Source organism: Triticum dicoccoides, chromosome 6B (genome assembly GCF_002162155.2).
Source record: "Triticum dicoccoides isolate Atlit2015 ecotype Zavitan chromosome 6B, WEW_v2.0, whole genome shotgun sequence".
Classification (NCBI taxonomy): Eukaryota; Viridiplantae; Streptophyta; class Magnoliopsida; order Poales; family Poaceae; genus Triticum; species Triticum dicoccoides.
The window spans coordinates 499,430,866-499,458,306 of NC_041391.1; positions in this window are offsets into that span (position 1 = coordinate 499,430,866).

Below are 27,441 nucleotides of genomic sequence, written 5' to 3' on the forward strand. Positions count from 1 at the left end.
TCGGTTCAACTTCACCAATAGGGGTACTGGTTTTAGCCTTCTTGCTCATACGGGCTTTGGCACTATGGTATCAAAACAAAGATTAGCACGGTAAACCGAACTATGAAGGAAAAATATGAAGGGCAATATACTTACCCAGGGACGGTTTTAAGGGGAGGCAGCTGAGTGGTTGATGAACTGCCAGACGAATTGGAAGACACCTGGTAATCGGATCAGACGGATTGAGTGGGTATCGGAAGAAACCCTTCAAAGGATAAAGTTTTTCGGGAGAACAAGTAACCTCTGGACGACGTTTCCGGGTTGGTGTATCCGGTAAACCGGAAGAGGTGACTTGCTGGCCACTATGCCGAGAAAATTTTGGATCCAAATAAGCAAGAGGGTGAGAGTATTTTACTTTCCAAACTGCACGGCGAAATCTTTGAACCGGCACAAGATCTGAGTCAAAGGAAAGAGAGATTACCTCAACATGGTCCGCACGGCTGGCCTCCGCATCATCCTAGGAATAGTCATTGTCAATAAGGTGTATGGAAAAGGAACCAAGCGAGTCAAGTTCTACCTCTGGATCCGATTCGTCAATGTCTTCTGGCGGATCAGAAGATTCGGCGGTTTTCTTCTTGGCAGCTCTCTTTGTGACCTTGCTCTTCGCACGAGGAGCTTTAACCGGTTTATTCCGCTTCCAGAAGGAACTATTGGCCTGTGAAATTAAATCAAAGGAGTATTAGCACATTATTAAAGCGGAGGCGAATCAATAAGCATTAAGTTAAACTTTACCGCTGGCGGTTTGTTGGAGGTGCAAAAAGGTTTCAACCCAATTTGGCTGCATGCGGCGATCGGTTCGTCAAGCATCTTCTTCACAGATTCAGTAACTTCAATGTCTGTCATCACCATTTCATGATATCCTTGAGGATCCTTGACATTGCCAGTATATTCATGCATTAATCCGGGGCGGCGACTTAAAGGCAGAATAACCCAAGAAACCCAGTAGCGGACGAGATCAATACCAGTCAAACCGTTGGCTAGGAGAGCCCGGAGCTTGGCGAGTTGAGGTGCATAAGTTTGCCGTTCTTTGGCAGTTAATCGTTGAGGTAACGGGTGGCCATTGCTAAGCCGGTGAGGGCGGTAACCCGGCAAAGGATTTTCTCTAGCAGGGGCAGTGTTCTCGCAATAAAACCAAGTTTGGTTCCAATCTTTGGGATGGATGTGGTGTTTTGCATGAGGGAAATCAACTTCTTTTCTCTTCTGGATTGATACTCCACCAAGTTCCGTGCTGGGACCATCAGAGAACTCCGTGCGGTGGTTTAAATGGAAAAAATCCTGGAAAAGCTCCACAGATGGTTCTTCTTGAAGGTAAACTTCACAGTACACTTGAAAATTGCATATATTAGACACGGAATTCGGTCCAATATCTTGTGGATGGAGTTGCAAGCTCGCAAGAACATCCCGGAAAAACTTTGATCTGGGCGGGCTGAATCCCCGGTCTAAGTGTTGCATAAATACAATCACCTCTCCATCTTGAGGCCCAGGAGGGCACTCAGGGCCAGGGACTTGCCAATGAAGGTCCCTTTTTGAGGCTAAAGCGCCAGCGGTGACATATCCATTGATTTGTGTTTCCGTGATCCGGGACGTAACCCAGTTGCAAGCAGAGAATTGTTTGGTCATCTTGGAAAGCAAACTGTACAAGAAAAATGAAGGCCGGTTTACGATTGATGGTTCAAGTGCACTAATTAGGTGTTAAACCGGGAATTTGATCAAAGCATACATGTGAGATAAACCGGAAATTACTATTCAAGTCAAGATGGCGGTTTAAGTGAGGGCTAATGGCATATGGAGGATTGTCAACTATTAAAAGTTAAACCGCCCTTAGGCGGAAGAGCCAGAGCTAAAAATCTACTAAGTGTTGACAGAAACAGGTTTCACAAAATGACAGTATAAATTTGGATCTACCGTGGTTCAGTAAGAAAATTATTCTGAGCCCTAAAATGGCGACAACAGAACACCATAAGTCCAGAAGGGAACTATCAAGGCAAGAGGAGATACTACGGCGAGGTAAACTAAAATTACAAACTTCGGCCGCCATAGGAGGATGATAAGTTCATCTAGATTCAATAGTAAGCGCGAAGGCAGCAGGAAAAGATGAACACTTATGAACACGGATGAATGCAAAAACCCTAAGTACAGATCTAGGGTTGAGAGGAGGAAGCTTACCAGATGCGCAGGGATAGCGGAGAAGAGCCGCAGGTTTCTGGTACGATCAGGTTGATGCAGCAACCCTTGTTGATGCAGTGCTCGAAGGTTGAGGGCGGCGACGGAGCTTCAGAGCTTGAGCGTCGCGAGGAGGAAGAAGAAGCACGGAAGGGGAAGAAAGAAAGGACCCCTGATCCTATTTATAAGGCAAAAGGATAAATGGCAGGCGCGAGAATCAAGGAGCCTGAAGCGGCAAAAATGGGCACGGCTGACGCCTCGATCTTCGGGATACCATTAATGAGGGGAATCTTTTTAATCTTTTTATATAGGGATGATGTCATGATGATCCGTTGCTATGTCCAGAGGATGATGTCACGGCGGTTTAACAAAGTTTACAGGAGAAGACATCATGGCGGTTTACAAGAAATATAAGGAGATGTTCACAAAACTTATTTAAGTATTGAAGATTGACATGAACAGGTTCAAATCAATCTGGGGCCTAATGTTGGGGATATAACTACTGAGTATAAACCGCCCAGGAGGGGCAAGTTCACGCTCAACTATATTGAAGCCCATGAAGACCCAGAAGATGGCGCTTTACTATGAAGCTTAGAGGCCCGGAGCACAAAGGCGGATTAGGGCCCATAGTGGTAAACTGCCATAATCATATAACTTGTATTGTAAGATAGGAAAGGAGAGACCGAGCCGGACACTTGTATGAGCCGGCCTCGGAACTCTATAAACCGGCCGGGCGTCAATCCGTGTATATAAGGGGACGACCCGATGGCGGTTCAGGGACAAGAAACAACAACTCGAGAGCCAGGCATAGCGTGTTTAGCTCCCTGGTTATCGAGACCCCAATAATCCCATCACAACTAGACGCAGGCCTTTACCTTCATCGAAGGGGCCGAACTAGTATAAAAAACCCTGTGTCCTTTGTCCGGTTTAACCCCTTTAAGCTAACCCGTTGCGATGGCTCCACGACTAAGTCCTTTCACGAGGACATCTGACGTGATATTTCCACGATAGCGACCCTGTGAAGCTAGCTAGGATGTTGGAGATATAGTCTTGGTTTGACAACAAGGACCAACTAGCGGCGACGGTGACATCCATGGCCAAATATCTGCAACAAAGAGAAAAGGCGGCGATACTCTCGGAGGGAGTCGTGCGGGAGTACATAGAGCTGCTCCTATGGGCCATGGAGCAAACAGATTCATCGAATCCCGATCGTGAGGGAGCGGTGGTGGGAGTATCGATCCCAGATGGAGATCCACCAGAGATTGAAGGATCGAGCATCTACAGGGTGTCGTCTGTGAGGGTGTCATGCCAGAGCGAGCCGGTGGAGTCTTTGTCCACCGAACCCAACTGCAAGAGGAGAAAAGCAGTTGGCCCGACGACGCTTCGCCGCCATCCTCTCCCTCGCCGTTCACATTGTCTTACAGGGCGACTGTCTGCCGCCGAGGAATAGGAGGGGACTGCCCCCTCCCCCCAGCCCAATAGTCGGGCAGGTTGTGAATTGTTAGGAGGAGCTTAGGGTTGTCAGTATTTGCAGGTTGTGAATTGTGTTTTGTGTTGTGTATTTTGACAGTACTTTCAGATATGAATGTCTTTTGAATTTCAGATTTTCAATATTGAGCATATGAAGTATTTTATGAATTCTATAGATCTATATTTAGCACTTAAAAAATGTAGTTTCATAGAAGTATAAAAGTGCAAACAATGTGATTCTCAAAGAAGAAACTGCAAGTTTCAGTTTCAGATAAGAAACTGCAAGTTTAGTTTCAGATAAGAAACTGCAACTTTCAGAGGCAGAGCATTTATATTAACACAGCCTTTTCAAACAGTGTTAACATCATGTTGGAAGTTTTATTCATGGTCGAAAATGGAACTACCAGCAAGTTAACATCATGCTGATCAACATTCATGCATAACACATCTTCATATGATGCACAGTCAAAAAGATATGCTATTTTCAAAATGCCCACACAATGTCGAGTGTGCGAAAAACAGAGAAAACAAGGGACGAAGTTTTGGCAAGTGTTGGATGTGGTGTGCGTAGATGAGAATGGGGACCCACGTGTCAATAAAGGTAGAGGCAAAAAATTTGGAGATATTTTTCCCTGCATCAGGTGGAACCGAACCCGGGCGGAACAACTGTCGGGTAGTGTCACTTGGCCACTAGGCTAGTTCAGTACTTTTGTTACTAATAAGGCACTTCCTCAGGTGGTCGGATCTCCTCCTGCGCCTTTGTGCGCTCGCGTGTTGCTGTCTGCTGTTGTGAACATGCTGAACAAACGAGAGGAATCTGGAGAGGACTCTACGTGGAGAGGCGGACAGTCGGGACCCACCAGGTCTATGGCTGTACGCAAGCAAGTGCCTCATCAAAAAAATACTTCCTCCTAATGCTATACTAACATTGGGGCCCACGGGTTTGTCAACATAGTTACATTTTTTAGGTGCTTCAACATAGTTACTATAGGAGATAAATTCACAACGAAGCCGGAGAGCTGGCAGGTATCATTTATTATCACTGGGGCAGCAAGTATCAACTGGGTTTTGGGCTGCCCCGTCTAGGCTTTCTTTTTTAACACGCGCAGCCCACGACATGCCGGTTTGTATTTTCTTGATGGCCGTCATGTATCGACCGGCCTATGGACCTCACATCCGAGGTTTTATTTTTCCTGAAACATCGGCAGCCCAATTTATGTATTTTTTTAAAGAAAACGCAGAGGTCTGTTCTATTTTTCTATATAAGAATAGGAACACCTGGTCCAACTTATGTTTCCCTTCTAATTATATTATATATATTTAAATTATTTTATATGTTATAATATATTATTCTTATTGTCATCATATATTTAACAGATACTTACATATGTAAGAAAACAATATCCCACATCTTATTAACTTATAAAAATAATTTCTTAACAATAAAATCCTTGATTTTTTTGGCAACGAAAATCCTGGTGATTGTGTACAAAAGCTTGGTAAGATTTAAGGACCAATGTAATAATAAATCACTTATTATTTAAATATATTTATAACAAAATGCTCAGCCCCTATTTATTTTTTGATAACATTGTTGCGCCCAACCCAACATTATAATTAGAATCAGCCAAGCAAAACAGTGTATTTCGAGAAAGTGCAACTGGCCTGTAATTTTTTAGGAAAAAAATAAATGGGCCACATGGATGCTACATTATTTGTTCACCCAGCCCAGCTAATGGACTATAATTCTAAAAAAAGGAGATCAAATTGACCGTAAATTCTACTCCGCAAAAAAAGACTGTAAATTCTGAAAAAATGGGTTGAATACGTGCCACATTTTTGGAGGCTGAAATGTGGGCCAATAGGTCGAAGCCAACGCAAGTCATTGTCAACTTAGTCAACAAATGATTCTGACATCGTTAGCCATTGGATATACATCCAACGACTGGCATCCATCTTCAATCTCTCGTCTTCTTCCACCAGCGCCACCGGGACCACCTGCTCCCGCCTCCTACTGCTAGCAGCTCTGCTTCGCTGTGAAGCGCTACTCCACCGTTGGCCAGGCCATCCCTCCACCCCTCCACACCTCCTGTTCTTCTCCACCGACTGCTGAACCACACCACACCAGAACCAGTTAACCCTCGTACACCTCTTCGTCTATGACTAAGCGACTCTACTCCCACGTCTTCCCATCTCCGGCTCGTTGCTGTCCGGGGCCTCACCGCCGTCCACCACCTTGGATGCGCTCGGTGCGGAATGGTCAACATGGTCAACAAACAACACCATCGGAAGTAGACTATGCATGGAGAGGCTGACAGCTGGGTCCATGGCCGCAGGCAAGGAAATGCCTCCTTATTACACACAAAATAATGATTCCTCCACCTGACAGCTGGGACCCACCAGAAGGGCCTCTGTATTTTGCAAAAAAACATTCCCCCCGCTGACAGGTGGGACCCACCAGCTATATCTTCGCACGGAAGGAAGTGCCTCCTTATTACGCACAAAAAATGAATACCCCTGCTAGCTGGGACCCACCATAGTGGGAGGCTAACTTGTGGGCCAACTAAGTTGACGGGGATGGAGGGCTTTGTCAACTTAATCAATATGAACAATTCTAGCTCTAGTGACCGTATGATGTCCATCCAACGGTCGTAGTGCCTTCTTCAACATCTGGTCTTCTTGCTCCAGCCGCCCAAACCAGCGTCGGTCGTGCCGCGTGCTCCTGCCTCTCATGGCCGGCTGTGATGCCGCGGAGGCCTCACTGCCCCTACTACTCCCACCGCTGGCCAGGCCATCCCTCTACTCACCCACACCCCATGTTATTCTGCTGCGACGACAGCCTCACACCGCAGCCGAATCAGTGAATCCTCGTTCTCCTCTCTGCATGGGCATCCACTGCCGCGTGTTCCCCGGCTCCGTGTCGTCTCCTTCCTAGGACTCACCGTCTTCCACCGCCTTGGTGCTCTCGGCGCGGCGTGGTCAATATGGTCAAGGAATGACTTCCATCGGAAGAGTACTGTACGTGGAGAGGCTAACAGCTGGGTCCATGATAGCCGCAAGGAATTGGCTCCTTATTACGCGCAAAATTATTATTCCTCCACCTGATAGCAGGGACCCACCGGATGAGCCACTGTATTTCGCGAAAAAATGTTTCCCCCCTGACTGCTGGGACCCACTAGCTACATCTTCGCACGCAAGGAAGTGCGTCCATATTACGGAAAAAAATGATTCGCCCTCTTGACTGCTGGGACCCATGCTACATCTTCGCACACAAGGAAGTGCCTGGCAGTCGGGACCCACCTGGTCAAAGCATACGTAGCATTGTCATTCTGGTCACGAACATGTACGTACATACAGGTCGATGTAGAGGCGCGCACATGTCGTAGTAGAGGCGCGCATGTAGCATATACACGTACGTACAATGGCCAGGGTGCAAGAAAGTAAATACGGCCATGTACGTACATACGGGCAGGGTCTCGAATGCCTACTCGCGCATACATACGGCTAGGGCTCGTGTACATGGCTGGGTTGGAACGGAGAAACTGCATCGTCACCGTGTTCATGGGGAGGCAACAGAATGCGTCGTGTTCACCGGGAGGCAACGAAATGCGTGGGAGACAACCGGTTTGGACGGAACAGTCGATGGAAACGAGGCCTGGCGTACCCTAAAACAGAGGAAACGGCCTTGTGTTTGACCGACCACGGTCGAAACAGGATCCTATTCATGAGAGGGGTCTGGCGTACCGCAAAACGGAGGAAACGGACTTCTGTTGGACCTCCTATGGTCGAAACGGGGTCCTGTTGATCGGGAGGGGTGTGGCGTACCACAAAACGGAGGAAACGGACTTGTGTTGGAGCACTACGGTCGAAACAAGGTCATGTTCATCGTGATGGGTGTGGCGTACCACAAAACGGGACTCCACGGGATACTGTTCATCTCCACCGTCGACCTCCTCCAGCCTCCACGGGCTACTGTTCTTCCACCATCAACCTCCTCCAGCCTCCACCTGCGACTGTTCATCCACAGGCTCCTGTTCATCCAGCCTCCACCGTGCACTACTCCACCGGCTACTGCTCAACCAGCCCTTTCCACGGGCTACTGTTCAACCACCCCTCCACGGGCTACTGTTCATCCAACCCTCCTCCGGTTACTGTTCAACCAGCCCTCCATGGGGTTGTCCTGTTCATCCAACCCTCCACGGGGTCCTGTTCATCCAGCCTCAACCGGCTTGATCGGGGTCATGTTCATCTAGAGGTGACACCACGGGGTCCTATTCATCCACCCCCATCGGGAATTGTTCATCCAAACACCCCCAACAACGCTCACTGTTCATCAAGGGAAGGTGGCAACAGGGTTCGGTCGGCTTCAGTTAGCAGTAGTAGCAAAGGAATCACTCGGGTTTAGTAATGTAGCTCGTGCAATCGCTCGGGTTCAGTTAGAGGCCAACGCCACGCTCGGGTTCAGTTAGAGCCCAACACTTCGCACACACGCGCGTACGTGTACGAGAGAAACGCGTATCGCTCGGCCCCCGACCACCCACCGTAATCGGGAACTCCCCGAAATTTTCCTCGCCCTCGCTTCTACCACGGTTTTTTTCGTCATGGACGGCCCAAAGAATGTAATGCAACAGCGTCTCCGGCCCACTGAGGGAGTCCCGGATTAAGGGGTCCTCGGACAACTGGACTATTGATGTGGGTCGGACTGTTGGGTTATGAAGATACAAGACTAAAGACTCTCTCCCGTGTCCGGATGGGACTCTCCTTGGCGTGGAAGGCAAGCTTGGCGACCGGATATGAAGATTCCTTTCTCTGTAACTGACTTTGTACAACCCTAGTCCCCTTCGGTGTCTATATATACCGGAGGGCTTAGTCTGTAGAGACATATACACAATCATAATCCTCATAGGCTAGACTTCTAGGATTTAGCCATTACGATCTCGTGGTAGATCAACTCTTGTAATACTTATATCATCAAGATGAATATAGAAGGAAGTAGGGTATTACCTCAATAGAGAGGGCCCGAACTTTGGTAAACATCGTGTCCCCCATCTCCTGTTACCATCGACCTTAGACGCACAGTTCGGGACCCCCTACCCGAGATCCGCCGGTTTTGACACCGACATTGGTGCTTTCATTGAGAGTTCCACTGTGACGTTGAAGACAGGATTGATGGCTCGCCTTGTTGTCAAGGACAACATCACCTCTGAAGGAGCCCTGGCCCCAGGCCAAACGCTCCGGCTGGGCGGGTTCATCATGACCGCTCGCTCGGCCGTCGAGCCGACGATCACTTCTCGGGTCATCAAAAATCACCTCCGTGTTAACTCCGAGCACTCCAAACAGATGGATCCGACGGAGCTGTCATCTTGAAACAAACTCCTTGATCACATCACCGCCCTGGGGGTCGCCACAGACTATGATTGGATCAGGCTTAAACCCAATCAGAGAGAAATCAAATCTCCACCAGTCACCCATCAGGTATCGGTAATCGAGGAGCGCAACGGCAGCTCCCCCTCTACATTGAGGACAAACTATGTTCAGATCGCTGGGCTTGAAGAGCCGGATACCCATCTGCGGAACAACACGCCCTGCGCTTCGAACTTAGAATCGGACAATTTGCCGGAAAAATCAGTTGATATCCCGGAGCCCGAATTGTTAAGTTCGGAAGTTTCTCAGACTCCGGATCCCGAAGTGGTCCAGGGTTCGTATTTAAAACCACCCACCCACCCAGATACACGCGATCTTACGTACATACGACAACAGCTTCTGGAAACAGTCCATCACTTTTGGGCCCGATTCCTCCTTGTCAAAGACAAGATTGAAGGTTGCAGCGATGAAGACGCAATCACAGTATTCTGCAAAAATTGCACGGATGAAGGAATCCTCAATGCCATTAACCGCTGTCACGTATTACACTTCGCTGACTTGGTAACCATAGTACAGAAGTACTGCACAATGGAGAGCACCTAGAAAACTCAGGCAGCACCCTGGGAGCCACAAGTTCCCCCTCAACTCCTTGTCTGGACAAAAAGGATGCCCCTCGTGGGTTGCCCGTTCCAACATTAAAGAAACCGAAGCCCATCATAGGGCGTAGAACCGTTCTGGAGGGATGGCTCGATAGGCCATGCAAAATACACTCAACACAGGACACCATACCAACCACAACCTTAGGGCGTGTTGGATACTCCGGGAAGTGGCCAAGAGCAGCGAGGATCTCCTCACCAAAAATGTCGCAAAGCAACATCCCACAGAAGACGACGACCTCAGAGTATTGAAGGTCTTCGAAAATTTCGCCTCAAATAATAGGCGCAAAAGGGCACTCCGCGGCCTTGCTGAAGTCTGCCAAGTCACAGCAATAAACCCCTAGAACGACACGACCATTACTTTCAATACTGACGACGAACCAAAATCCAGGACAGTCTGAGCACCAGCTGCATTAGTCCTCAATCCGATTGTGGACGGCTTTCGACTCACTAAATTGCTCATGGACGGCGGCATCGGACTGAATCTCATTTACAAGGAAACTCTCAACAAAATGGAAATAGATAGGAGACGCATTGAGCAAAGTAGCACGACCTTCCGAGGAATTATTCCTAGCCGGGAGGCGCAATGCACGGGAAAAATCACACTCGATGTGGTATTCGGCACACCGGAGAATTACAGGTCTGAAGAGATAACCTTCCAAGTGGCCCCTTTCAACAGTGGATATCACGCCTTATTAGGGCAAGATGCATTTGCATGCTTTCAAGCTATACCCCATTACGGGTACATGAAGCTCAAGATGCCCAGGCCCAATGGTATTATCACTCTTGCCAGTGATCCGGACATAGCACTCCGCGCCGAAAACAAAACCGCAGCCCTAGCCCTCGAGGCACTGTCCGAAGCCCTCGCAGCCGAAGAATTAACTACATTGCACTCCACAGTGGATAGGGACCATGTGATCCTGGACAAATGACCCAAATCCACCTCCTTCAAACCAGCAGATGAAATAGTCAAATTTCAAGTCCTCCCAACGGACCCCGAGAAGATAGCATCCATCGGAGCACAGCTGGACCCAACGGTTGACGCCACACTGCAAGTGTTTCTACGCGAAAACTGGGACATATTCGCCTGATACCCTTCTGATATGCCAGAAATCCCACGCAGACTGGCTGAACACAACCTCAATATATCAAAGGGATATAATCTGGTCAAACAAACACTGCAGCACTTTTTAGAACATAAACGACAAGCCATGGGAGAGGAGCTAGCCAAGTTACTCGAAGCCGGATTCATCAAAGAAATAAAACATCCGGACTGGCTGGCAAACCTGGTGATGGTACCAAAGAAGGATAAATCCTGGCGCTTGTGTGTTGATTTCAAAGACCTTAACAAGGCCTGCCCTAAGGATCCCTTCCCCCTCCCCCGCATCGATCAAATTATCAATGCCACCGCAGGACACGACTCAATGTGCTTCCTCGATGCATACTCCGGATACCATCAAATCAAGATGAAGAAGTCCGATCAAGCCGCAACGACATTCATTACCCCATATGGGCCTTTCTGCTTCAACACTATGCCTTTCGGGCTAAAAAATGTCGGCGCCACCTATCAACGCATGATTCAAACATGCCTGGAGAAACAAATCGGCAAGACAGTAGAAGCATACGTGGAAGACGTAGTCATCGAGACTAGGCACGTCGAGTCATTAATAGACGACCTGCGTCTCACATTCGACAACCTCCACACATATGACATCAAGCTCAATTCGGAAAAGTGTGTTTTCGGCGTTCCCGCTGGAAAAATATTGGGCTTCATCGTTTCCCATAGAGGAATCGAGGCGAACCCAGCCAAAATCCGAGCTTTGTCACAATTGGCCACACCAACAGACCTTAAGCAATTCCAAAAACTAGTCGGATGTGTGGCAGCTTTAAGCCGCTTTATCTCTAGATTAGGAGAAAAAGCATTGCCACTTTACCGCCTTCTCCGACGTACCGAACACTTCGAGTGGACGGATGTTGCAACAGCCGGATTGGAAGAAATAAAGGCTCTTTTAGCGAGCAACCCAATCCTGGCCGCACCAAACATCAGCGAACCCATGTTATTATACATATCAGCAACACACCAAGTCGTGAGTGCGGTGCTCATCGTCGAACGAAAGGACGATGGACACAAATTCCCGCTTCAAAAGCCGGTATACTACGTATCTACTATCCTCACACCATGCAAATCTCGGTACCCTCATTACCAAAAAATAGCATGCGCGGTCTTCATGGCATCCCTAAAGCTACGACACTACTTTCAAGAGTGTTCGATTACGGTGGTCTCCGAAGTACCACTCAATGATATAATAAAGAACCGTGATGCCACAGGCCGGATTGCGAAGTGGGACATTGAGCTCCTCCCATTTGACATAACATACAAACCATGCTAGGCCATTAAATCCCAAGTGTTGGCAGACTTCATCGCTGAATGGACAGAGACCGAACTCCCTAAAGAGTACGACACATACTCCAACTGGATCATGCACTTCGACGGCTCCAAAATGCTGACAGGACTAGGAGCGGGTGTTATCCTAACATCCCCCACTGGAGATACAGTCCAATACGTACTCCAAATATTATACACAGACTCCAACAATGCAGCCGAATACGAGGCTTTGCTGCATGGTCTTCGGATGGCTGTCTCCATGGGCATTCAACGCCTGGAAGTGCATGGGGACTCAAACCTCAAAATATCTCAAATAAATGGAGACTTTGATGCCAGAGATTCAAAAATGGCATCTTATAGTAATGCCGTTCTTCAAATGTCAGCTCGGTTCAAGGGGCTTGAGTTTTATCATGTGGTTCGAGAAAATAATCAAGCGACGAATGTCCTTGCCCGCATCGGCGCTAAGCGCGACCCTGTCCCACCTAACATATTTCTGGAAAGGCTCTTCAAGCCATCCGTGGTATGGCAAGGGGAGAGCAGCAACACCAGTCCGGATCCGACCACAACCCCAGATTCCGAACACACTGACATCATCGACGGCTTTGCCACCAAAATAACACCATCGGCCCATCTTATTATGGCAGCAATTGCCCCATGGACTGAACCCTTCCTGGCCTACCTTAATAGGCGAGAACTCCCAGAGGATCAAAATGAGGCGCGCTGCATTGTCCGGTGCTCGAAATCCTACAAGGTCCACGAAGGAGAACTCTACAAGAAAAGCGCTACCGGAGTACTTCAAAGATGTATCTCCGAGGAATTGGGGTGGAAGCTCTTGGCTGAAAAGCATGCCGGTCTCAGCGGACACCATGCCACAGCTCGGGCCCTTGTAAGCAAGGCCTTCCATACAAGATTTTATTGGCTGACTGCCGAGCAGATGCACAAGACCTTGTCCAACATTGCGTTAGATGCCAACTTTTCGCCAACCAAAGCCATATGCCACCCACCGCTCTACAAACAATCCCCATCACTTGGCCTTTTGTTGTCTGGGGGCTTGATATGGTCGTACCCCTTAAGGGAGGAAGTCATAAGAAAAAATACTTGTTGGTCATGGTGGATAAATTCACTAAGTGGATAGAGGCCAGACCAGTTAAAACGGCCGAATTCGGACCCGTGATAGACTTATCCGGTGTTGTGCACCATTGCGGTGTTCCTCACAGCATCATCACCGATAACGGCTCCAATTTCACAGCCGATGTGGTGAAAATCTAGTGCGGTAATCTGGGCATTAAGCTCGATTACGCCTCCGTCTATCACCCTCAAACAAATAGTCAAGTCGAGCGAGCCAATGGTCTTATTATGAGCGGTATTAAGCCCAGATTAGTGAGGTCTTTGAAATAATTAGACACACACTGGGTTGAGGAGCTCGACTCCGTACTCTCGGGGCTGTGGACCACGTCGAATCGTACTACCGAATACACACCCTTCTTCATGGTGTACGACGCAGAGGCTGTGTTACCCTGCGATATTATTCATGACTCACCTCGAGTGCGCATGTACGAAGAGAGAGAGAGGCCGAGCTTGATCGGCAGGACAATTTAGATGCCCTGGAAGAGGAGCGCGATGTTGCAAAAGCCCGTTCCATATTTTATCAACAACAGGCTCGCATATATCAAAGCAGAGAAGTATGGGCCAAGACTTATAATATTGGCGAACTCGTTCTACATCTACCGGAGAATAAAAAGGACAAACTCAAGCCCAAGTGGGAGGGTCCCTTCATTATTGACAAAGTTCTCACTGGAGGAGCGTACCGCCTGCATGATGCATCAGATAACTGCCTCGAGCCGAACCCATGGAACGCGGCCAGACTCCGAAGATTCTACGCCTAGCACCGAACTCTTTGTTCGTCTCCTTCCCTTTTTTCCTTTCTATTATTTATTTTTAGCTCTCTTTTCGCTTTTTCTTTTATAGCTTTAAAGCTTTCATGTGGCTAAACCGCACACTCACGACACACTCATCTTCAAGCATGTACGTCCATTATACCTAGGGGCTTCTTGTACAGATGCTTATTATAATTATTTTCCGAGCATCTGCATATGTGTCTTTCCTCCATATGTACCTTTTCTCCACCATTATATGCATCACTATGACTTAAGTTTTTGCCAAGCTAGGTTGCCTGGCTCCTGTGCTTATGCCCTACGTTCCCGTTAGTTCGGCTAGGGCATAAAGGGAGCACTTCTGCGATTGTTACTGCCAGGTCATCCGGATGTGTACCTCAGACTGGGTGAAGCCGAAAGCTAGCATTCTTAAGGGAATATTCTGTTAGTGGACTAAAGATGGTTTTACTCATTACACTATGAACCCCCAGATGTTACATATACTGCGACTTTTCAATCATAGTTCGGACATGCACGTTAATGCATGCGTACCAAGGGAAAGGAACCCTTAACGGAACTATTCTCTCTGGAAGATGTTTCTTACTATCACAATGTAATATAACATAGCTAGTTGGGTACTTGTCTGTTCAAGCAACTATGACCCCTATGCCTGGTTTCCACGCGTACCCCGGTTTATATTACCGAGTGGGTATTCAGAAACACTTCGGACCGTCGGGTCCAGAGGCCGAAGCGAAAAGGTCCGCCATGACAAATGTTTTGCAATCCGGCTAGGGACAAACTTGTCCATTGAAGTACATAGTCACTTGGACTCAAAAACTTCCTCTTCTATGTCGTCCAACATGTTGTCTAGTTTACAATCCTGCTGAGAATATTTTGCGGCTAATTGTACCTGGTCATATACCAGACTAACTGGAATTTCTTTCCCATATGACCCTAAAGGTCCGACCTGGTTCGGATCAAGCTTGATATACTGTGTTTTCACCATGGCCCAGGCTTCTCGTGCACCTTCTCGGCAGGCCGATATCTTCCATAATCGGAAATGCCGCCGCGCTCCCTTAAATAGTTGTACAAGCTCCTCCATACTTCTTGGTGGGGGGGCAGATGTCCATAAGGCCTTGGCAACACTCCGCGTTGCCTGCCGAGCTTGCTCATGTAGTTGTGACAGCTCTTGTAGCAGACCGCCCGAGGATCCGGACATCTTCTCTTCGGGACGGCCAGTCAGCATACCTACAAACATAACTCTATCAGTTCCTTTCCCCGTCGAATTATGCAGAGGTAAGTTTGAACACATACCAAATATGCCGCCTCACAACCTCTTATTTTCCTTCACGGAGTCAGCCAGCTGGGCCCGAACATCTTTCAATTCTTCGCCCAACTGAGTATTGGAATCCTGGAGTTTGTTTTTCTCCTCCCTGACCCGTGTAAGTATACGCTCGCCAGCAGCGAGCTACCTCTTGGTATTTTGTGCGCCCGCTTGCGCGACTTCCGGTACCTCTCTCAGATTATCTGGCGATACTATCATCAGATATGTAACTGTGTTAGCATTACTGGTATATATAATTATGTTTTTTCTCGATAGAGGGACACATTACCAGTTGAGGCCTTCTTGGATTCCTCCAGTTCGGTAGTTGCGGCAACAAGCTGGGTCCAACATTGTTCTAGCTCTTGAGACAACAGATTGTTCTTCTCTGTGAGCACTTGGTTACACAATGATCCTTAAATTAGTTGTACCAACTGCTTCAAGTCTCGGGAGATACTGGTATATATAATTACCAGATTTGAACAAATGTGTACTTACCCGCACATCTTTCAAATATTGATCAGTGGATCTTGTAAGCCCATCTCGAGCAGCTCGAACGTATGCATCAGCCGAGATGAAGGCATTGAACGCCTCATTTGGAAAGCCATGGTCTCGAAGAGTTGCCCGCCGGCGCTGATGATTCATGGCACTTTCCACTTCAGAGTTTGTAACGGATACATCATCCGAAATCTCTGCTGAAGGACAATCCGGCATCACTCCCACGTCATCCTTTGTCCTAAAGGCAGGATATGGAATCCGGCTGGTGGATGCATGACTTGCAAGATCCCCAGAGTTAGTCCGGCGGATGTTTTTCTTCATGAGGTGCCACGAACAGTGTCACACTTCAATATGACAGCCAAGGAGCATGTTTTAAAAACCGTACCTCTTTGAAAAAGGCTCGGCTGTATTCGCCTTGCTCTTCGAAGGCCTGCCCGGCGTGGGCGCCGCTCTCTTGTGAGTTGCCTCAGGTGCGGCATGGCGCGCCGAGCGCCTCCCCTTTAGGGCACGAGACAGTGCGGTGGGTGAGGCATAATGAGAGAGTTATTCTTGAAGAAATGACTCCTGGTTACTTACGTGTGAGGCGGAAGAAGACCAGGATGTGTGGCGATAATAGCCACTTCCATGCCGTCATGGCTCGCCTGGTAAAACACCCCATCCTCGAGCTCCACAAATATATCCGTATCCTCTTTGAATCCGGGTTCGAGGTCCCAGTTATGGTCCTCTGGCTGTGGGGCAGGGCTCTTGAGCTCCTTGGTGATTTTTTGCCACTCCTGTTACAAATGGACGGATTAATGTCCATGGGAAGCAACTTTGGGAGCAGAATGAGAAGGGTAGTGGGATTAGAACTCACCCAACTAGGAGGGCTGTACATGGAAAATCCATCCCGGCGCTTGATATGAGAAAATTCCTCTTTCTCCGCCTTGTATAATTCGGCCAGTATTTTGGTCAGAGCGGCGGAAGTGTCCGGGCCCTTCCGGCCGCAGCGGGAGGCATCATCTTCCCCATTGTAGTGCCACATGGGAAACCTTCTATAATGAAGTGGCTGAACCCCTCGCGCTATGGAAGTCGTCATTAACTCGATTATGGACATACCAGACTAAGCAAGCGTCTTTATCTTGCTCATCAATTGACGGGCTTCTGTACTATCTTCCTCCTTGAGGCTCCGAGGGTGCCAGTTGTGACGCTTCCTCAATGGAGCTCTTGAAAATTCAGGAAGACCAATTCTAACTGGGTCGGGAAGAGAGATGTCCTTGATATAAAACCATTCGGAAGGCCACTCTTCGGATGCCTTCTTCGATGTGCCGGATAGGTATCCGGTCCCGGCAACGCGCCACACTTCGGCTCCGCCTACGTCAAATATTGATCCCTCTTGGTTACGGGGGACGAGGCAGAATAGTTTCATCCACAATTCAAAGTGGGTTTCACAACCCAGAAATAGCTCGCAGAGGGCGACATTACCCGCAATATGCAGGATGGAGGCAGGAGTAAAACTGTGCAGTTGGAGGCCGTAGTACTCCAGAAGGCCTCGGAGGAATGAATGGATTGGAAATCCCACGCCTCTCAATAAATAGGGAACAAAGCATACTCGTTCCCCCTGGATGGATTGCGGAAGTTCTCCGCATGAGCCCCGTCGTTGAAAGGAATCAATCCTGCTCGAACAGGAGCCAGATCCGCGGGGGGAAGAAATCTCTGTGTCTACATCTTCTCTAGGTGACTATGGGATACGGAGAACCTCTCCCAATTGCCTTTTTTGGGGCCTTGGGGACGGGAGGAAGAGCCGGGAGCACTGGCCATGGTGGAATGGTTTCTCCCAGTGAGCTCCGAGGATCTTTCGCTTAGTGTGGAATGGATCTGGAAATCCCAAACTCTTTTATAGACGCCTTTCTTACATGGACAGGGTGGTATGTGCAAAAGTGTCCCGACCTCTCATATTCGCTCGACATGTGGAAGCTGAAGATATGATGGCGCAGAAGCCGATGAGCGCGGTGTTAAATGGAAAGCCGAATACTGCTCTTTTAATCAGGTACTTTGAAGAAATTGGAGGAGGAACCCACCTTGCAATGCCGAAGACAATCTGCACGCCGGACACCTCGTCATTGAAGCCTGGTTTGGGGGCTACTAAGGTAGTCCCGCATTAAGGGGTCCTCGGATAGCCAGACTATTGATGTGGGCCGGACTGTTGGGCTATGAAGATACAAGACCGAAGACTCTCTCCCATGTCTGGATGGGACTCTCCTTGGCGTGGAAGGCAAGCTTAGCGACCTGATATGAAGATTTCTTTCTCTGTAACCGACTTTGTACAACCCTAGTCCCCTCGAGTGTCTATATAAACCAGAGGGCTTAGTCCGTAGAGACATATACACAATCATAATCCTCATAGGCTAGACTTCTAGGGTTTAGCCATTACGATCTCGTGGTAGATCAACTCTTGTAATACGCATATCATCAAGATGAATATAGCAGGAAGTAGGGTATTGCCTTGATAGAGAAGTCCTGAACCTGGGTAAACATCATGTCCCCCGTCTCCTGTTACCATCAACCTTAGACGCACAGTTCGAGACCCCCTACCCGAGATCCGCCAGTTTTGACACCGACACCCACCTAGGACGAAAAGCCCATTTTCTGTCATAGAAGTAGGAGCCCACCACATCTATGATGATACTGGGTTTTGTCACAATTATCGTCATAGAACTGTCATAAGTATGACATTAAAAAAATTTGTTCGGCCCAAAATGTCACGGATGTGTCTTTTTTTGTAGTGAGTGGTACGGTAATCCTGTCCTAGAAGTCATGTTGTTAGACAACGACGAACTATGAAGAAGCTATGATGAGCCCAGATTCCAACAAATGGCTTGAGGCCATGAAATCTGAGATAGGATCCATGTATGAGAACAAAGTGTGGACTTTAGTGGACTTGCTCGGTGATCGGCAAGCTATTGAGAATAATTAAATCTTCAAGAGGAAGACGGATGTTGATGGTAATATCACTGTCTACAAAGCTTGACTTGTCGCAAAAGGTTTTCGACAAGTTCAAGGGGTTGACTATGATGAGACTTCCTCACCCATAGCGATGCTTAAGTCTGTCAGAATCATGTTAGCAATTCCCGCATTTTATGATTATGAAATCTGGCAAATAGACGTCAAAACTGCATTCCTTAACGGGTTTCTTAAAGAAGAGTTGTATATGATGCAAGCAGAAGGTTTTGTAAATCCTAAAGGTGCTAACAATGTGTGCAAGGTCCAGCGATCCATCTATGGACTGGTACAAGCATCTCGGAGTTGGAGTATACACTTTGATGAGGTGATCAAAGCATTTGGTTTTATACAGACTTACGGTGAAGCCTATATTTACAAGAAAGTGAGTGGGAGCTCTGTAGCATTTATGATATTATAGGTGGATGACATATTGCTGATTGGAAATGATATAGAATTTCTGGATAGCATAAAAGGATACCTGAATAATAATTTTTCAATGAAAGACCTCGGTGAGCTGCTTACATATTAGGCATCAAGATCTATAGGGATAAATCGAGACGCTTAATAGGACTTTCACAAAGCACATACCTTGACAAAGTTCTGAAGAAGCTCAAAATGGACCAGTCAAAGAAAGGTCCTTGTGTGTGTTGCAAGGTGTGAAGTTGAGTCGGACTCAAAGGCTGACAATGATAGATGATAGAGAGAGAGAGTGAAAGTCATTCCCTATGCCTCAACCATAGGTTCTATAATGTATGCCATGCTGTGTACCAGACCTAATGTGTGCCTTGCCATAAGTTTGGAAGGGGGGTACCAAAGTAATCCAGGAGTGGATCACTAGATAGTGCTCAAGAACATCATGAAGTACCTGAAAAGGACCAAGGATTTGTTTCTCGTTTATGGAGGTGACGAAGAGCTCGTCGTAAAGGGTTATGTTGATGCTAGCTTTGACATAGATCCAGATGAATCTAAGTCGCAAACTGGATACATATTTATATTGAATGGTGCAGCTGTCAGTTGGTGCAGTTCTAAACAGACCGTCGTGGTGGGATCTACATGTGAAGCGGACTACATAGCTGCTGCGGAAGCAACGCATGAAGGAGTTCATATCTGATTTGGGTGTAATACCCAGTGCATTGGGACAAATGACAATCTTTTGTGAAAACACTGGAGCAATTGTCTTAGCCAAAGAGTACATGTTTCACAAGAGAACCAAACACACCAAGCGATGCTTCAACTCCATTCGTGAAAAGGTTAAGGATGGAGACACATAAATTTGCAAAATACATACGGATCTGAATGTGACAATGTTGGGAAATGTTGCATGGAATTGTTTCACAACTCACGCCGCCTGGAACACCTCAGCGTAATGGTGTGTCCGAACGTCGTAATCGCACTCTATTGGATATGGTGCGATCTATGATGTCTCTTACCGATTTACCGCTATCATTTTGGGGATACGCTCTAGAGACAGCTACATTCACTTTAAATAGGGCACCGTCTAAATCCGTTGAGATGACACCGTATGAATTATGGTTTGGGAAGAAACCTAAGCTGTCATTTCTAAAAGTTTGGGGATGCAATGCTTATGTCAAGAAACTTCAACCTGAAAAGCTCGAACCCAAGTTGGAAAAATGCGTCTTCATAGGATACCCCAAGGAAACTATTGGGTATACCTTCTACTTAAGATCCGAGGGCAAGATCTTTGTTGCCAAGAACGGATCCTTTCTGGAAAAAGAGTTTCTCTCGAAAGGAGTAAGTGGGAGGAAAGTAGAACTCAATGAAGTACTACCTCTTGAACCGGAAAGTAGTGCAGCTCAGGAAAATGTTCCTGTGGTGCCTACACCGACTGGAGAGGAAATTAATGATGATGATCAAGGTACTTCGGATCAAGTTGCTACTGAACTTCGTAGGTCCACTAGGACATGTTCCACACCAGAGTGCTATGGCAACCCTGTCCTGGAAATCATGTTGTTAGACAACGGTGAACCTTCGAACTATGAAGAAGCGATGGCGGGCCCAGATTCCAACAAATGTCTAGAAGCCATGCAATCCGAGATAGAATCCATGTATGAAAACAAAGTGTGGACTTTGACTGACTTGCCCGATGATAGGCGAGCGATAGAAAACAAATGGATCTTTAAGAAGAAGACGGACGCGGATGGTAATGTCACCATCTATAAAGCTCGACTTGTCGCTAAGGGTTATCAGCAAGTTCAAGGGATTGACTACAATGAGACTTTCTCTCCCGTAGCAAAGCTTAAGTCCATCCGAATCATGTTAGCAATTGCCGCATACTATGATTATGAGATATGGCAGATGGACGTCAAAATGGCATTCCTTAACGGTTATCTTAAGGAAGAGTTGTATATGATGCAGCCGGAAGGTTTTGTCGATCCTAAGAATGCTAGCAAAGTATGCAAGCTCCAACAATCCATTTATGGGCTGGTGCAAGCATCTCGGAGTTGGAACATTCGCTTTGATGAGATGATCAAAGCGTTTGGGTTTATGCAGACTTATGGAGAAGCCTGCATTTACAAGAAAGTGAGTGGGAGCTCTGTAGCATTTCTCATATTATATGTAGATAACATACTTTTGATGGGAAATGATATAGAATTCTTGGACAGCATTAAGGCCTACTTGAATAAGTGTTTTTCAATGAAGGACCTTGGAGAAGCTGCTTACATATTAGGCATCAAGATCTATAGGGATAGATCGAGACGCCTCATAGGTCTTTCACAAAGCACATACCTTGATAAGATTTTGAAGAAGTTCAAAATGGATTAGTCCAAGAAAGGGTTATTGCCTGTATTGCAAGGTGTGAGATTGAGCCCGGCTCAATGCCCGACCACGACAAAAGATAAAGAAGAGATGAGTGTCATCCCCTATGCCTCAGCCATAGGATCTATTATGTATGCCATGCTGTGTACCAGACCTGATGTAAACCTTGCCATAAGTTTGGTAGGAAGGTACCAAAGTAATCCCGGCAAGGAACACTGGACAGCGGTCAAGAATATCCTGAAGTACCTGAAAAGGACAAAGGACATGTTTCTCGTTTATGGAGGTGACGAAGAGCTCGCCGTAAAGGGTTACGTCGACGCTAGCTTCAACACAGATCTGGATGACTCTAAGTCACAAACCGGATACGTGTATATGTTGAATGGTGGACCAGTAAGCTGGTGAAGCTGCAAGTAGAGCATTGTGGCGGGATCTACATGTGAAGCGGAGTACATGGCAGCCTCGGAGGCAGCGCATGAAGCAATCTGGGTGAAGGAGTTCATCACCGACCTATGAGTCATACCCAATGCGTCGGGGCCGATCAAACTCTTCTGTGACAACACTGGAGCTATTGCCCTTGCCAAGGAGCCCAGGTTTCACAAGAAGACCAGGCACATCAAGCGTCGCTTCAACTCCATCCGTGAAAATGTTCAAGATGGAGACATAGATATTTGCAAAGTACATACGGATCTGAATGTCGCAGATCCGTTGACTAAACCTCTTTCGCGAGCAAAACATGATCAACACCAGAACTCTATGGGTGTTCGATTCATCACAATGTAACTAGATTATTGACTCTAGTGCAAGTGGGAGACTGTTGGAAATATGCCCTAAAGGCAATAATAAAAGGATTATTATTATATTTCCTTGTTCATGATAATTGTCTTTCATTCATGCTATAATTGTATTATCCGGAAATTGTAATACACGTGTGAATACATAGACCACAATACGTCCCTAGTAAGCCTCTAGTTGACTAGCTCGTTGATCAACAGATAGTCATGGTTTCCTGACTATGGACATTTGGATGTCGTTGATAACGGGATCACATCATTAGGAGAATGATGTGATGGACAAGACCCAATCCTAAGCATAGCACAAGATCGTGTAGTTCGTTTTGCTAGAGCTTTTCCAATGTCAAGTATCTCTTCCTTAGACCATGAGATCGTGTAACTCCCGGATACCGTAGGAGTGCTTTGGGTGTACCAAATGTCACAACGTAACTGGGTGACTATAAAGGTGCACTACAGGTATCTCCGAAAGTGTCTGTTGGGTTGACACGGATCGAGACTGGGATTTGTCACTCCGTATAACGGAGAGGTATCACTGGGCCACTCGGTAGTGCATAATCATAATGAGCTCAGAGTGACCAAGTGTCTGGTCATGGGATCATGCATTACGGTACGAGTAAAGTGACTTGCCGGTAACGAGACTGAATGAGGTATTGGGATACCGACGATCGAGTCTCGGGCAAGTAACATACTGACTGACAAAGGGAATAGTATACGGGGTTGCTTGAATCCTCGACATCGTGGTTCATCCGATGACATCATCGAGGAGCATGTGGGAGCCAACATGGGTATCCAGATCCCGCTGTTGGTTATTGACCGGAGAGCCGTCTCAGTCATGTCTGCGTGTCTCCCAAACCCGTAGGGTCTACACACTTAAGGTTCGGTGACGCTAGGGTTATTAGGAAGACTTGTATGTGATTACCGAATGTTGTTCGGAGTCCCGGATGAGATACCGGATGTCACGAGGAGTTCCGGAATGGTCCATAGGTGAAGATTTATATATGGGAAGTTGTCATACGGACACCGGAAAGTTTCGGGGGCATATCGGTATTGTACCGGGGCCACCGGAGGGGTTCCGGGGGTCCACCGGGAGGGGCCACCCCTCTCGGAGGGCCACATGGGCCGCAAGGGGCAGGGAAACAGCCCCTGGAGGGCTGGGCGCCCCCCTTGGGCCCATGCGCCTAGGGTTGGGGGGGAAACCCTAGTGGGGGCGCCCCCCTTGCTTGGGGGGCAAGCCCCCCTCCCTGGCTGCCGCCCCCCCCTCTAGATCTCATCTAGAGGGGGCCGGCCCCCTTCCCCCTTCCCCTATAAATAGAGGGGCGAGGGGAGGGATGAACACCTGATCCAAGGCGCAGCCCTCCCCTCCCCAACACCTCTCCTCCTCCGTTGAGCGCTTGGCGAAGCCCTGTCGGAGTACTGCCTCTCCACCATCATCACGCCGTCGTGCTGCTGCTGGAGCCTTCTTCCTCAACCTCTCCTTCCCCCTTGCTGGATCAAGAAGGAGGAGACGTCGTCCGTTCCGTACATGTGTTGAACGCGGAGGTGCTGTCCGTTCAGCACTTGGTCATCGGTGATTTGGATCACGACGAGTACGACTCCATCATCCCCGTTCCCTTGAACGCTTCCGCACGCGATCTACAAGTGGTATGTAGATGCAATCTCTCTCCCATGACTCGTTGCTTAGATGAACTCATAGATGGATCTTGGTGAAACCGTAGGAAAAATTTTAATTTTCTGCAACGTTCCCCAACATGGTGCAGCTGTCAGTTGGTGCAGTTCTAAACAGAGCGTTGTGGTGGGATCTACATGTGAAGCAGACTACATAGCTGCTGCGGAAGCAACGCATGAAGGAGTTCATATCTGATTTGGGTGTAATACCCAGTGCATTGGGACAAATGACAATCTTTTGTGAAAACACTGGAGCAATTGTCTTAGCCAAAGAGTACATGTTTCACAAGAGAACCAAACACACCAAGCGATGCTTCAACTCCATTCGTGAAAAGGTTAAGGATGGAGACACATAAATTTGCAAAATACATACGGAGCTGAATGTGACAATGTTGGGAAATGTTGCATGGAAAACAAAAAAAATTCTATGCACGCACAAGATCTATCAAGGATATGCATAGCAACGAGAGAGGAGAGTGTGTCGAGTAGCCTCGTAGACCGTAAGCGGAAGTGTTAGATAACATGGTTGATGTAGCCGAACTTCTTCACGCTCCAACCGATCGAGTACCAAACATACGATACCTCCGCGTTCAACACACGTTCAGCTCGGTGACGTCCTCCACCTTCTTGATCCGGCAAGATGGCGAGGTAGTGGATGATTTCCAGCTGCACGACGCGTGATGATGGTGATGGTGAAGTGATCTTCACAGGGCTTCGCCTAAGCACTACGAAAATATGACCGGGGTTGTAAACGGTGGAGGGGGGGTGCCGCACACGGCTAAGACAGTGTTGTGGGGTGTTGTGGCGCCCCCTCCCTCATATATAAATATATATATGTGGGGGAGGAGGGGCAACCCCTAGGGCGCCCCAAGTGGCCGGCAGCTGCCCTAGGGCACCTGCCTAGCTGTCCCCCTTTCCTTATTTGAACATGAGGGGGAAAGGAAAGGGAGATGGCTGCCTTAGGGCGCCTCCCCTTTCCTTCCCTCCCTCCTTTGGTGCGTGTGCAGGGGGTAGAGGGCCGCACCAGCCCCTTGTGGGCTGGTGGGCTCTTCCCCTTTTGGCCCATAAGGCCTAATAACCTACTGGGGCTGCCCGGAACCCCTTCCGGTGACCCGATAAATACCCGGTACCACCCGAAACACTTCCAGTGTCCAAATACCATCGTCCTATATATCAATCTTTACCTCAGAACCATTCCGGAGCTCCTAGTCATGTCCGGGATCTCATCTGGGACTCCGAACAACATTCAGTCACCAAATCACATAACTCATATAACACTATATCGTCACCGAACATTAAGCGTGCAGACCCTACGGTTTCGAGAACTATGTAGACATGACCGGGACACCTCTCCGATCAATAACCAATAGCGGAACCTAGATGCCCATATTGGTTCCTACATATTCTATGAAGATCTTTATCAGTCGAACCGTTATGACAACATACGCAATTCCCTTTGTCCATCTGTATGTTACTTGCCCGAGATTCAATTGTCGGTATCTCTATACCTAGTTCAATCTCGTTACCGGTAAGTCGATCTTTAATCGTTCTGTAATACATCATCTTGTAACTAACTCATTAGTCATTTGCTTGCAAGGCTTCTTATGATGTGTATTACCGAGAGGGCCCAGAGATACCTCTCCGATACTCGGAGTGACAAATTCCAATCTCGATCCATGCCAACTCGATAGGCACCTTCGGAGATACCTATAGAGCATCTTTATGATAACCCAGTTATGTTGTGACGTTTGATAGCACACAAGGTATTCCTCCTGTATTCGGGAGTTGCAAGTTCTCATGGTCGAAGGAACATGTATTTGACATACAAGAAAGCAGTAGCAATAAACTAAACGATCACATGCTAAGCTAACGGATGGGTCTTGTCCATCACATCATTCTCCTAATGATGTGATCCCATTATCAAATGACAACACATGTCTATGGTTAGGAAACCTTAACCATCTTTGATCAACGAGCTAGTCTAGTAGAGGCTTACTAGAGACACAATATTTGTTTATGTATTCACACATGTATTTAAGTTTCCGGTCAATACAATTTTAGCATGAATAATAAACCTTTATCATGAATAAGGAAATATAATAATAATCATTTTATTATTGCCTCTAGGGCATATTTCCATCAGTCTCCCACTTGCACTAGAGTCAATAATCTAGTTCACATTGCCATGTGATCAACACCCATAGTTCACATCGCCATGTGATTAATACCCAAAGAGTTCACTAGAGTGAATAATATAGTTCACACCGCCATGTGATTAACACCCATAGTTCACATCGCCATGTGATTAATACCCAAAGAGTTTACTAGAGTCAATAATCTAGTTCACATCGCCATGTGATTAACACTCCAAGAGTTCTAAGGTATGATCATGTTTTGCTTGTGAGAGAGGTTTTAGTCAATGGGTCTGCAACATTCAGATCTGTGTGTACTTTGCAAATTTCTATGTCTACAATGCTCTGCATAGAGCTACTCTAGCTAATTTCTCCTACGTGCAATACACATCCAGATTGATACTCAGAGTCATGTGGATTAATGTCAAAGCTTGCATCGGCGTAACCCTTTACGAAGAACTATTTATCACCTCCATAACCGAGAAACATTTCCTTATTCCTTTAAGCATAATTTTGGCTGTTGTCCAGTGATCCACTCCTGGATCACTCTTGTACTCCCTTGCTAGACATGTGGCAAGGCACACATTAGGTCTGGTACATAGCATGGTGCTTTATATAACCTATGACCGAGGCATAGGGAATGACTTTCGTCCTCTCTCTATTTTTCTGCCATGGTTGGGCTTTGAGTCTTCTCAACTTCATACCTTACAACTCAGGCAAGAACTCCTTTGACTGGTCCATTTTGAACTTCTTCAAAACTTTATCAAGGTACGTGTTTTGTGAAAGTCCTATTAAGCGTCTTGATCTATCTCTATAGATCTTGATGCCTAATATGTAAGCAACTTCACCGAGGTCTCTTTTAAAAACTCCTTTCAAACAACCCTTTATGCTTTCCAGAAAATTCTACATCATTTCCGATCAACAATATGTCATCCACATATACTTATCAGAGATGTTGTAGTGCTCCCACTCACTTTCTTGTAAATACAGGCTTCAGCGTAAGTCTGTATAAAACCATATGCTTTGATCACCTCATCAAAGCGTATATTCCAACTCTGAGATGCTTGCACCAGTCCATAGATGGATCGCTGGAGCTTGTACACTTTTTTAGCACCTTTCGGATCGACAAAACCTTCTGGTTGCATCATACACAACTTTTCTTTTAAACATCCATTAAGGAATGCCGTTTTGGCATCCATTTGCCAAATTTCATAAAATGCGGCAATTGCCAGCATGATTCAGACAGACTTAAGCATCGTGACGGGTGAGAAAGTCTCATCGTAGTCAACACCTTGAACTTGTCGAAAACCTTCTGTGACAAGTCG